This window comes from Aegilops tauschii, chromosome 5 (genome assembly GCF_002575655.3).
Source record: "Aegilops tauschii subsp. strangulata cultivar AL8/78 chromosome 5, Aet v6.0, whole genome shotgun sequence".
NCBI lineage: Eukaryota > Viridiplantae > Streptophyta > Magnoliopsida > Poales > Poaceae > Aegilops > Aegilops tauschii.
The window spans coordinates 167,228,238-167,237,545 of NC_053039.3; the positions used below are offsets into that span (position 1 = coordinate 167,228,238).

At 45.0% G+C, this 9,308-nt stretch overlaps 1 long non-coding RNA gene across 1 annotated transcript; it reads right to left on the bottom strand.

Moving 5' to 3' along the window:
* Positions 1–804: 804 nt before the first annotated feature.
* LOC123494068 (uncharacterized) lies at positions 805–4,986 on the bottom strand. Its single transcript, XR_012184397.1, has 3 exons — positions 4,360–4,986; positions 4,058–4,230; positions 805–1,516 (listed from the first exon to the last, which is right to left on the bottom strand). It is a non-coding gene; the product is annotated as an uncharacterized lncRNA (long non-coding RNA).
* Positions 4,987–9,308: the final 4,322 nt, after the last annotated feature.

Consider the following 9,308-nt stretch of genomic DNA (forward strand, 5'->3'; position numbering starts at 1 on the left):
ATCTAATCTTGGTCGTTTACAGAAGATCGGGCAGCTGTCGTTTGCTCACCGGAGAACACAGGGCTGGGCATCACCGGAGTTCGAGAAGAGGACCTCGGTGGCTCGGACCTCGACGACGACGACGGCTACAGAGAATCTCCAGCGAGGGCGGACTGACAGGAGGGAGAGGCGTACGGTGGCGGTGGGTTTGGTGGCATTAACGGCGACGGGGTGACCTCTGCTGGCGGCAATGCCCAAGGTATGGCGCAGCGGCGATCTTCTTCAGCATGAGCTCGTGGGCGGTGTCCTGGTGCTCCCTTGGATTCATAATAACGTGGGGGAGATACAGAAGATTGAGACAAAGATCACAAGAGGTATCAGAGCGGCTCGTAACCTCCAGAGACGATGCAATCGACCGGCAGCAGAAGCTTCGGCCGGCGGAAGTCTGGCGAGATCGGGACCGCGTTCCAAGGCACGGAAGGTTTCAAATTCACGAAAAATCAGACGAGGAGGGGTTGGAGATATTATATAGAGCAGATCACGTGGCCTACATGTCAAGAATCGATTGAATCCATCGATTTGGGTTCGGTTCGGTTACAAGAGCTACAGTGTTCGTGATGAGCACGGTGTGTTGTAGGAGATGAAAAGCGGGACCCAAAGACAGCGGCAGAAGGTGAAAGAGATAAAAAAATATAGGAAAGGCTGTGGTTGGGCTGCAGCTGTGCGGGGCAATGGGCCGGCCTGCCGACGCTGTGCTGTTGCTGCTCTAGTGCACTGGGCGACAAACAGGAGTTGGGCTGCTGCTGGCCCAGATGAACAGTAATATCTGTGAAGATCTATGTACTCCCTCCGTCCGGAAAAAGTTGTCCACAGCTTAGTGTACTGCGAATTTTGCAAAAACGCCATCGTAGCTTAAAATCTGTTACAAACAGGTCGCCTTTTCCTTCCTTCTTCCTCTGTCCGTCACCCGCGCGCATCGCCAGGGCAAGTCGCCGCCGGGGACCTACGCTGGCGCTGCCCATGGCTTGCTCCTCCGCTGCCCAGGACCTGCGCAGCCCAATTGCTTGCTCCGCCACCGCCCAAGACGTGCTCCTCCGACGCCCAGGTCCTGCGCCACCCAATTGCTTGCTCCGCCGCCGCCAAGTACATGGTCCTCCGCTGCCCAGGACCTGCGCCACTCAATTGCTTGCTCCGCCGCTGCGCAGGACGTGCTCCTCCGCCACCCAGGACCTGGGCCGCCGCCGCCAGGCCTGCGCGGCCGATATCCCTTCCGCCACCCAGGATCTGCGCCGCCACCGGCCAGGACCTGCGCGCGCCTGGACCTGGACCTCGAGCTCCCTCAAGCTCGTCCTGGACCTCAAGCTCGAGCTCTTTCCCCTGCTCCTCTGCAAGTTGCTACTGGTCCCCTGCTCGTGTTGCCGCCCGGAGGTCAGCTGCTCGTGTGCTGTCGCCGGAGGTCCCCTGCTCGTGCTGCTGTCAGTGAGAAGAAGTACAAGGCTCCTTGCTTTTTCATCTCCAGTGCCGGACCTTGCTTGCTCTGTAATTTGAAACACAATTGATCATGTCCTCTGAAGAAATGTTACAAAAAGAAGAAGTTCAGTTAACTATTACTGTTGCTATCTAAATTCCAACCAGATCAATTTGCTGTCAATTGCTCTGTAATACTCAACCAGGTTTATGCAAATGAAGATCAACCAGGTTTATCTTCAGTAAATAATGGTTTATTTTCAGTAAATAGTGCGAGCACAAACCAGGTTTATGCAAATGAAGGTCAACCAGGTTTATCTTCGGTAAATAATGGTTTATTTTCAGTAAATAGTGCGAGCACAAACCAGGTTTATGCAAATGAAGGTCAACCAGATTTATCTTCAGTAAATAATGGTTTATTTTCAGTAAATAATGGTTTATTTTCAGTAAATAGTGCGAGCACCAACCAGGTTTATGCAAATGAAGATCAAATTGATAACCAGGAGTAGCTGTCAATTGATTCGGTAATTTGCAGTAGATCAAACTGCAGTAGATTATTTGCTTCATTGTTGTACAGCTGTAGTTTAAATGAAATAGATTATTTGCAAAGTTAAAAAATAACAGATTAGGAATAAACATATCTAAATTTGCTAAAAAAATCAATCAATTTTCAGTGCACAATCAATCAATTTATTTTGGAAACAAGCAATGTGATTCCACCAGATTCCTCAAGACTAACTAGGGTATGTTTTGATGATTAGTTAAATAAGAAGATCATATTGGCCTTTGCACTATCCATTTTCTCCATTAGTGATTCTACTGAAAATATCCAATACCACTGTTTATCTCACCATTGATGAGGCAAGGTTACTCCTCTAGAGAAGAAAATGATTGATAAAGAAATGCTTCTATATGTTCAGATTATATGTAGAAGGTCTATAGTACTTACATGAACCAATGATTGATAAAGAAAATGCTACCACATGTCCACACAAATTCAGTATCCACATGTCCACAAATTCAGTGTTAACACAAATTCATTATTCAGTGCTACCACATGTCCACACGACGGCATCAGGATGATTGATAAAGAAATGCATAACACTACATTAATACCACATCCTGCATGTTTCAGTTTTGACAGTGACAAATTTTATTAAATTTTCCTTTACTTGCTCTGAATCTAAATAACACTAAAGTTTTCTTTATCAATCATAACAGTAAAGTTTATCTTGCTCAAATCTAGTCTGAATTTACAAAACACTACACTATATAACTTGCAATTTTCGGTACACCATTGTGAGCAAACGTACAAATATACTCGCAAGCTCAAGATAGCTCCCAAGCTCAAGCTCAAGATAGGCTAAAGAAGCTCCAGCGGAGTACACTGCATTCAGTGATCTTGCTAAAGAAGCTCTCAAGCCCAAGCTCGAGATAGGCTAAATTTGACAGCTACTGTACTCAAAAGAAGCATTTTGGATTATCACAGCAAAAGAAGCATTTTATGCAGTCTGAAGCATTTTGGATTATCACTAGAAACTGAATCTAGCAGTCTGAAGCATTTTGGAAAAAAACTTAATCATGTTTGATGCACATCGATGCAGCACCCCAAAGTCCCAAACATAAGCAGCAGCAGATCGGTATGCATTGTTTGATTAAGCAGCAGCAATAGCTCAAAAAATTAAACAAAGAAGAAGTTTCATATCGGTATGCATTGGAAGGAGAATGCTAGAACACGCAGATGTATCAGCTAGAGCACAATATGTGTGAAAATACAAGCTTCTGAAATTTGTTACAGAAATTTTCCTACTAAAAAGATAACTGAATTTTGTGTACTGGAAGTTTAAAGTGAAGTTTCAATAACTACAGTAGCTGAATTTACAGTAAGATTTCTCACTCCATTACACTGCTATTAACTGTATTCTGCTGTTAACAATCAGAATTGGCACTATATTACCCAGTCAAGTTGATGTTCAGAACCTGTCATTTTCTTCCAAAACCTGTCAATTTCTGTCAGGTTTTGATCAGTCAAGTTGATGTTCAGTCAAGTTGATGTCAAACTTGACACATAAATAAAATTTGCAATCAATGAAATTTAGACAGTGAATACAGTTTGGACAGTACTCCACTGTCATATTTTCAGTGAGTAAAATTCAGTTTTGACTAATTGAAGCCTACTCTATTCTACTCCTAAATTCTGAGCTTGAGTCAAGCAAGGGATACTAAATGGTGGATGAGGCAACAAATTACACTTGAGTAAGAAACACTTTGATCATCATAAATACTCCAAATATTGTTATACATTTTTTAATTGGTAATTTCACCCATAGTAACATTTCTAGGTGTATGAACAGCTATTTCAGTCAAGCATACTGTATGTTCATCTCAAGCATATGTTCAGGCAAATTTACAGTTATACAGTCAAGCATACTGTATGTTCATCTCAAGCATACTGTATGTTCATCTCAAGCTAACAGTTGTTGAACATTGGAGATCAAAGCATACTGTATGCCCAATGTTGTTTCAATGTGTGGTTGCTCTCTCAAATTCCATGGCTAACAGTAGTTTTAAAATCACCAAGGGCGCATCTGTACTCGTCTAGCAAGCTCACCTGAGATCAACGGAAGCAGCATCCGTACTCGCACTCCATTCCTCTGCACCAAGTCCTCCTCCAATCGCTGCACAATCCAAGGCGACAAGAACAAAACCAGCTCAGCTGCTTGCTTCACCAAACAATGTTCGAGCTAGCCTTCTTCCTGGTGCACACGGTTCGAGCTGGCCCTACTGAATACAGCAATGCAGAGAGCATCAAGAAAAATGAACTTCAGTCCATGAAAGTGCAGAGTTTAAGCTCTATTCAGCAAATGAAAGCAGCAATACGAGGGTCTGGGCCGGCTAAAGTAAACATTCGACCTCTCTTGCTCGATGGTCTCGACGGGGGTGGGCAGGAGCGCGAGCCTCCAGAGCGCTGCGGCGTCGCGCACCTCCTCGAGCACCTCTGGCATCGTGACCAGCAGGCCCGCGGTGGAGGCGAGCGAGATGACGGCGTTGGCGTCGACGACGGGAGGACGGGTGCCAGGCCGGTCGAGTTGGCGCAGCTGGACACGATCCGGCTCACCGCCTGCGCGGACGACTCCTTAGGCACCGTCTCCCGCCGCGCCATCACGGCCACGCCCCACGCCACAGGTGCCGGGGGGAGGCGGGGGCGGAGGGCCGCGTCGCCGACCGCCGGGCCGAGGGCCGGCCACGCTTCTTCCATCAACGCTAGGAGGGAGGGGGTGGGCGCGAGCAGGAGATGCGGCGGGAGGAAGAAGAAACGATTTTTGGGGAGAAAGAGGAGAGATTCGGGAGGCAGGGATTCTGCGTGAGGCAGAAGGGAGCAGCAGAAGAGGCAGCTGCAGCGGCGGCGGAGGACGCGCGGCGCAGGGCAGCTCCGGCGTCCATGCGCCTATGTCGGAGCGGCGGAGTGTCGACTTGAGAAGACGAGTAGTGCGGGTTATGTCGGGAGTCTGGGGAGGTTTTTTTTTGCAAAAACGCCGCGGAGACAATTTTTTTCGGACGGAGGGAGTACAAGAAAAGATATCGTGGCTAAAACTAAAATAACGTATAGATAAATAAAAAATACAAGAACACACAGTGAAATATTACTACTAATATTGAATACCGTGAACATATTTAAAACACATATGCACTTTTGAAAAATTATATTTTATGCAATACAGGCACATAAATAGCATAGAAAAACTCCCAATATAATCCAAATAATATGCTAAACATTTTCCAACTATATTTAACAGGGAAGAAGTCATGTTATCTCCACTCCAAATATTTTTGCCTTGAGTTGAAAAACTCTTTCAATATTCAGAAAATTCAAAAATGCATAGAAATCATGATGAAAAATAATGATCCTATTAGCATTCCAAATCTGAAAATTTGGGATGTTACACCCAGGCTTGGCAGTTGCCAAGGGGAGTGCCCATACCCATGTATTTATGTCTCTTTCTTCGGAGGTGGTGACGATGGAGTTGTTGATGATGTAGGCTTGTCGTCCATCTTCCAGGGCATAGGCTCATCATCATAGAAGGATGAACGAGTCTCCGGGATCCTCCCATCTGCAGCCAAACTTATCCTCTTGAATCTATATTCATACTCACAGTTTTGGTTTTGCAGGTCACAGATCTGGGCCTGGAGGTGCTCGATTTTCTCGTGAAGCTTGAAGATGGCCTCTCTGATGTTCTTCGCATCCAGCTTGTGATTGTTCGTGAACTCCGCGATCATCATGTGATTGGCGTTGAGTCCACGTTCCACCATCCCTTGGCACTTGAAAACTTGCTGCTCCATTGCTTCGAGTCTTGTCTCCACGCTTCCGGTCTTCTTCAGCCCCTCAACATCGCGTATGTGCAGCACCCCCTCACGCATCTCAATGGTTTGAGGGTGTTGCAGCACCTCCGCAAGGTAGGGGTTGATGACCTTCTCGAAAAACTTGTCCTTGGGGGCGCTTGGAGACGTAATGGTGATCTAGATATGTCAGAAAAATAGCTCGAAAAAAGCACATAATATATTGTCGTGGTACGGTGGTCAAAACCTTCGGGAGATTATATAATGATTTTTTACCGACCAAAAGAAGTATTGTGCAAGAAAAACAGAGTCCGGAGGGCACACGAGGTGGCCACAAGGCAGAGGGGCGCGCCCTCCACCCTTGTGGATGCCTCATGCGCTCTTCGGACTACTTTTAGTTTTCCTAATTTTTTAAATATTCCAAAACAGAGAAAAATTGCCATTGGAAACGTTTTGGAGTCAGTTTACTTACCGTACCACATACCTATTCCTTTTCGGAGTCTGAAACGTTCTAGAAAGTGTCCCTTATGTACTCCTCCGTGTTACGGTGTCAATTATATTGGTCTCAACATTTATGGGATTACCTGAGATATAATGTTTGATTCTTTGACCGTTTACCACCTTCGGATTTGTGCCTTCGGCGTTGTTGATCTTGATGGCATGAGAATGATAGACCTCCTCGATAAAGTAAGGACCTTCCCATTTAGAGAGAAGTTTTCCTGCAAAAAATCATAAACGAGAGTGGTATAGCAAAACATGATCACCTACATTAAACTCATGCTTTTGTATCCTCTTGTCTTGCCATCTTTTAACTTTTTCTTTAAACAACTTGGCATTCTCATAGGCTTGGGTTCTCCATTCATCAAGTGAGCTAATGTCAAATAACCTCTTCTCACCGGCAAGTTTGAAGTCATAACTGAGCTCTTTAATAAACCAATTTGCCTTATGTTCTAATTCAAGAGGTAAGTGACATGCTTTCCATGAACCATTTTATACGAAGAGATACCCATAGGATTCTTATAACCAATTCTACAAGCCCATATAATGCATCATCAAGTTTCTTAGACCAATTCTTTCTAGACCTATTAACAGTCTTTTGCAAAATCAATTTAATCTCTCTATTGCTCAATTCTACTTGACCACTAGACTGAGGATGATATGGAAATGCATTTATATCGCTACTGGAATCAGGATCTTTGCCGTCAGCCAGCTCCTTGCCGTCAGCTAGCTGACGGCAAAGAAGGTCTTTGCCATCAACTAACGGAAAGCTGACGGCAAAGAAAGAGCTGACGAGAAATATCGTGTTTGCCTTCAGCCAGCAGATGGCATAGAAGCATTGCCGTCCGCTAGCGACGGCAAAGAGGAAGGGAGGCCCACTAGCGAGAACCACCTAACGGCCACTTTCTTTGGCGTCTGCTAGCAGACGGCAAAGAAAGTGGCCAACCTAACGTCCGTTAGCTAGGCTCTTTGCCGTTTGCTAGTAGATGGCAAAGAGCTGTGACCTAACTAAAAAGCGACCAGCGCGTGCCCCACCCCTCTCTCTGTCCACTCTCTCTCCCCTGCTCGAGCCGCCGCCGCCCCTCACCCGCGCCACGGCTGCCCCGTTGATGTCCACAACCTTCTTCTTGTAGACGTTCTTGGGCCTCCAAGTGCAGAGGTTTGTAGGACAGTAGATAATTTCCCTTAAGTGGATGACCTAAGGTTTATCAATCCATGGGAGGCGTAGGATGAAGATGGTCTCTCTCAAACAACCCTTCAACCAAATAGCAAAGAGTCTCTTGTGTCCCCAACACACCCAATACAATGGTAAATTGTATAGGTGCACTAGTTCGGCGAAGAGATGGTGATACAAGTGCAATATGGATGGTAGATATATGTTTTTGTAATCTGAAAATATAAAAACAGCAAGGTAACAAGTAATAAAAGTGAGCGTAAACGGTATTGCAATGCTAGGAAACAAGGCCTAGGGTTCATACTTTCACTAGTGCAAGTTCTCTCAACAATAATAACATAATTAGATCATATAACTATCCCTCAACATGCAACAAAGAGTCACTCCAAAGTCACTAATAGCAGAGAACAAACGAAGATATTATGGTAGGGTACGAAACCACCTCAAAATAACCCTTTCTGATCGATCTATTCAAGAGTCCGTAGTAAAATAACACGAAGTTATTCTTTCCGTTCGATCTATCATAGAGTTCGTACTAGAATAACACCTTAAGACACAAATCAACCAAAACCCTAATGTCACCTAGATACTCCAATGTCACCGCAAGTATCCGTGGGTATGATTATACGATATGCATCACACAATCTCAGATTCATCTATTCAAACCAACACAAATTACTTCAAAGAGTGCCCCAAAGTTTCTACTGGAGAGTCAAGACGAAAACGTGTGCCAACCCCTATGCATAAGTTCACGGGGTCACGGAACCCGCAAGTTGATCACCAAAACATACATCAAGTAGAACACGTGATATCCCGTTGTCACCACAAATAAGCACATGCAAGACATACATCAAGTATTCTCGAATCCTTAAAGACTCAATCCGATAAGATAACTTCAAAGGGAAAACTCAATCCATTACAAGAGAGTAGAGGGGGACAAACATCATAAGATCCAACTATAATAGCAAAGCTCGCGATACATCAAGATCGTACCACCTCAAGAACACGAGAGAGAGAGATCAAACACATAGCTACTGGTACATACCCTCAGCCCCAAGGGTGAACTACTCCGTCCTCGTCATGGAGAGCGCCGGGATGATGAAGATGGCCACCGGTGAGGGTTCCCCCTCCGGCAGGGTGCCGGAACAGGGTCCCGATTGGTTTTTGGTGGCTACAGAGGCTTGCGGCGGTGGAACTCCCAATCTATGTTATGTTTTGGAGGTTTCTGTATATATAAGTGGTTTTGGCATCGGTAACAAGTCAGGGGGGTCTCCGAGGCGGCCACGAGGTAGGGGGCGCGCCCAGGGGGTAGGGCGCGCCCCCCACCCTCGTGGGTGCCTCGGGACTCTTCTGGTCCATCTCCGATGCTCCGTGGGCTTCTTCTGGTCCAAAAATAATCTCCGTCAATTTTCAGGTCAATTGGACTCCGTTTGGTTTTCCTTTTCTGCGATACTCAAAAACAAGGAAAAACAGAAAGTGGCACTGGGCTCTAGGTTAATAGGTTAGTCCCAAAAATCATATAAAATAACATATAAATGCATATAAAACATCCTTGATGGATAATATAATAGCATGGAACAATCAAAAATTATAGATACGTTGGAGACGTATCAAGCATCCCCAAGCTTAATTCCTGCTCGTCCTCGAGTAGGAAAATGGTAAAGACAGAATTTTTGATGTGGAATGCTACCTAACATATTTATCAATGTAATCTTCTATATTGTGGAAAGAATATTCAGATCCATAAGATTCAAAACAAAAGTTTAATATTGACATGAAAACAATAATACTTCAAGCATACTAACAAAGCAATCATGTCTTCTCAAAATAACATGGCCAAAGCAAGCTATCC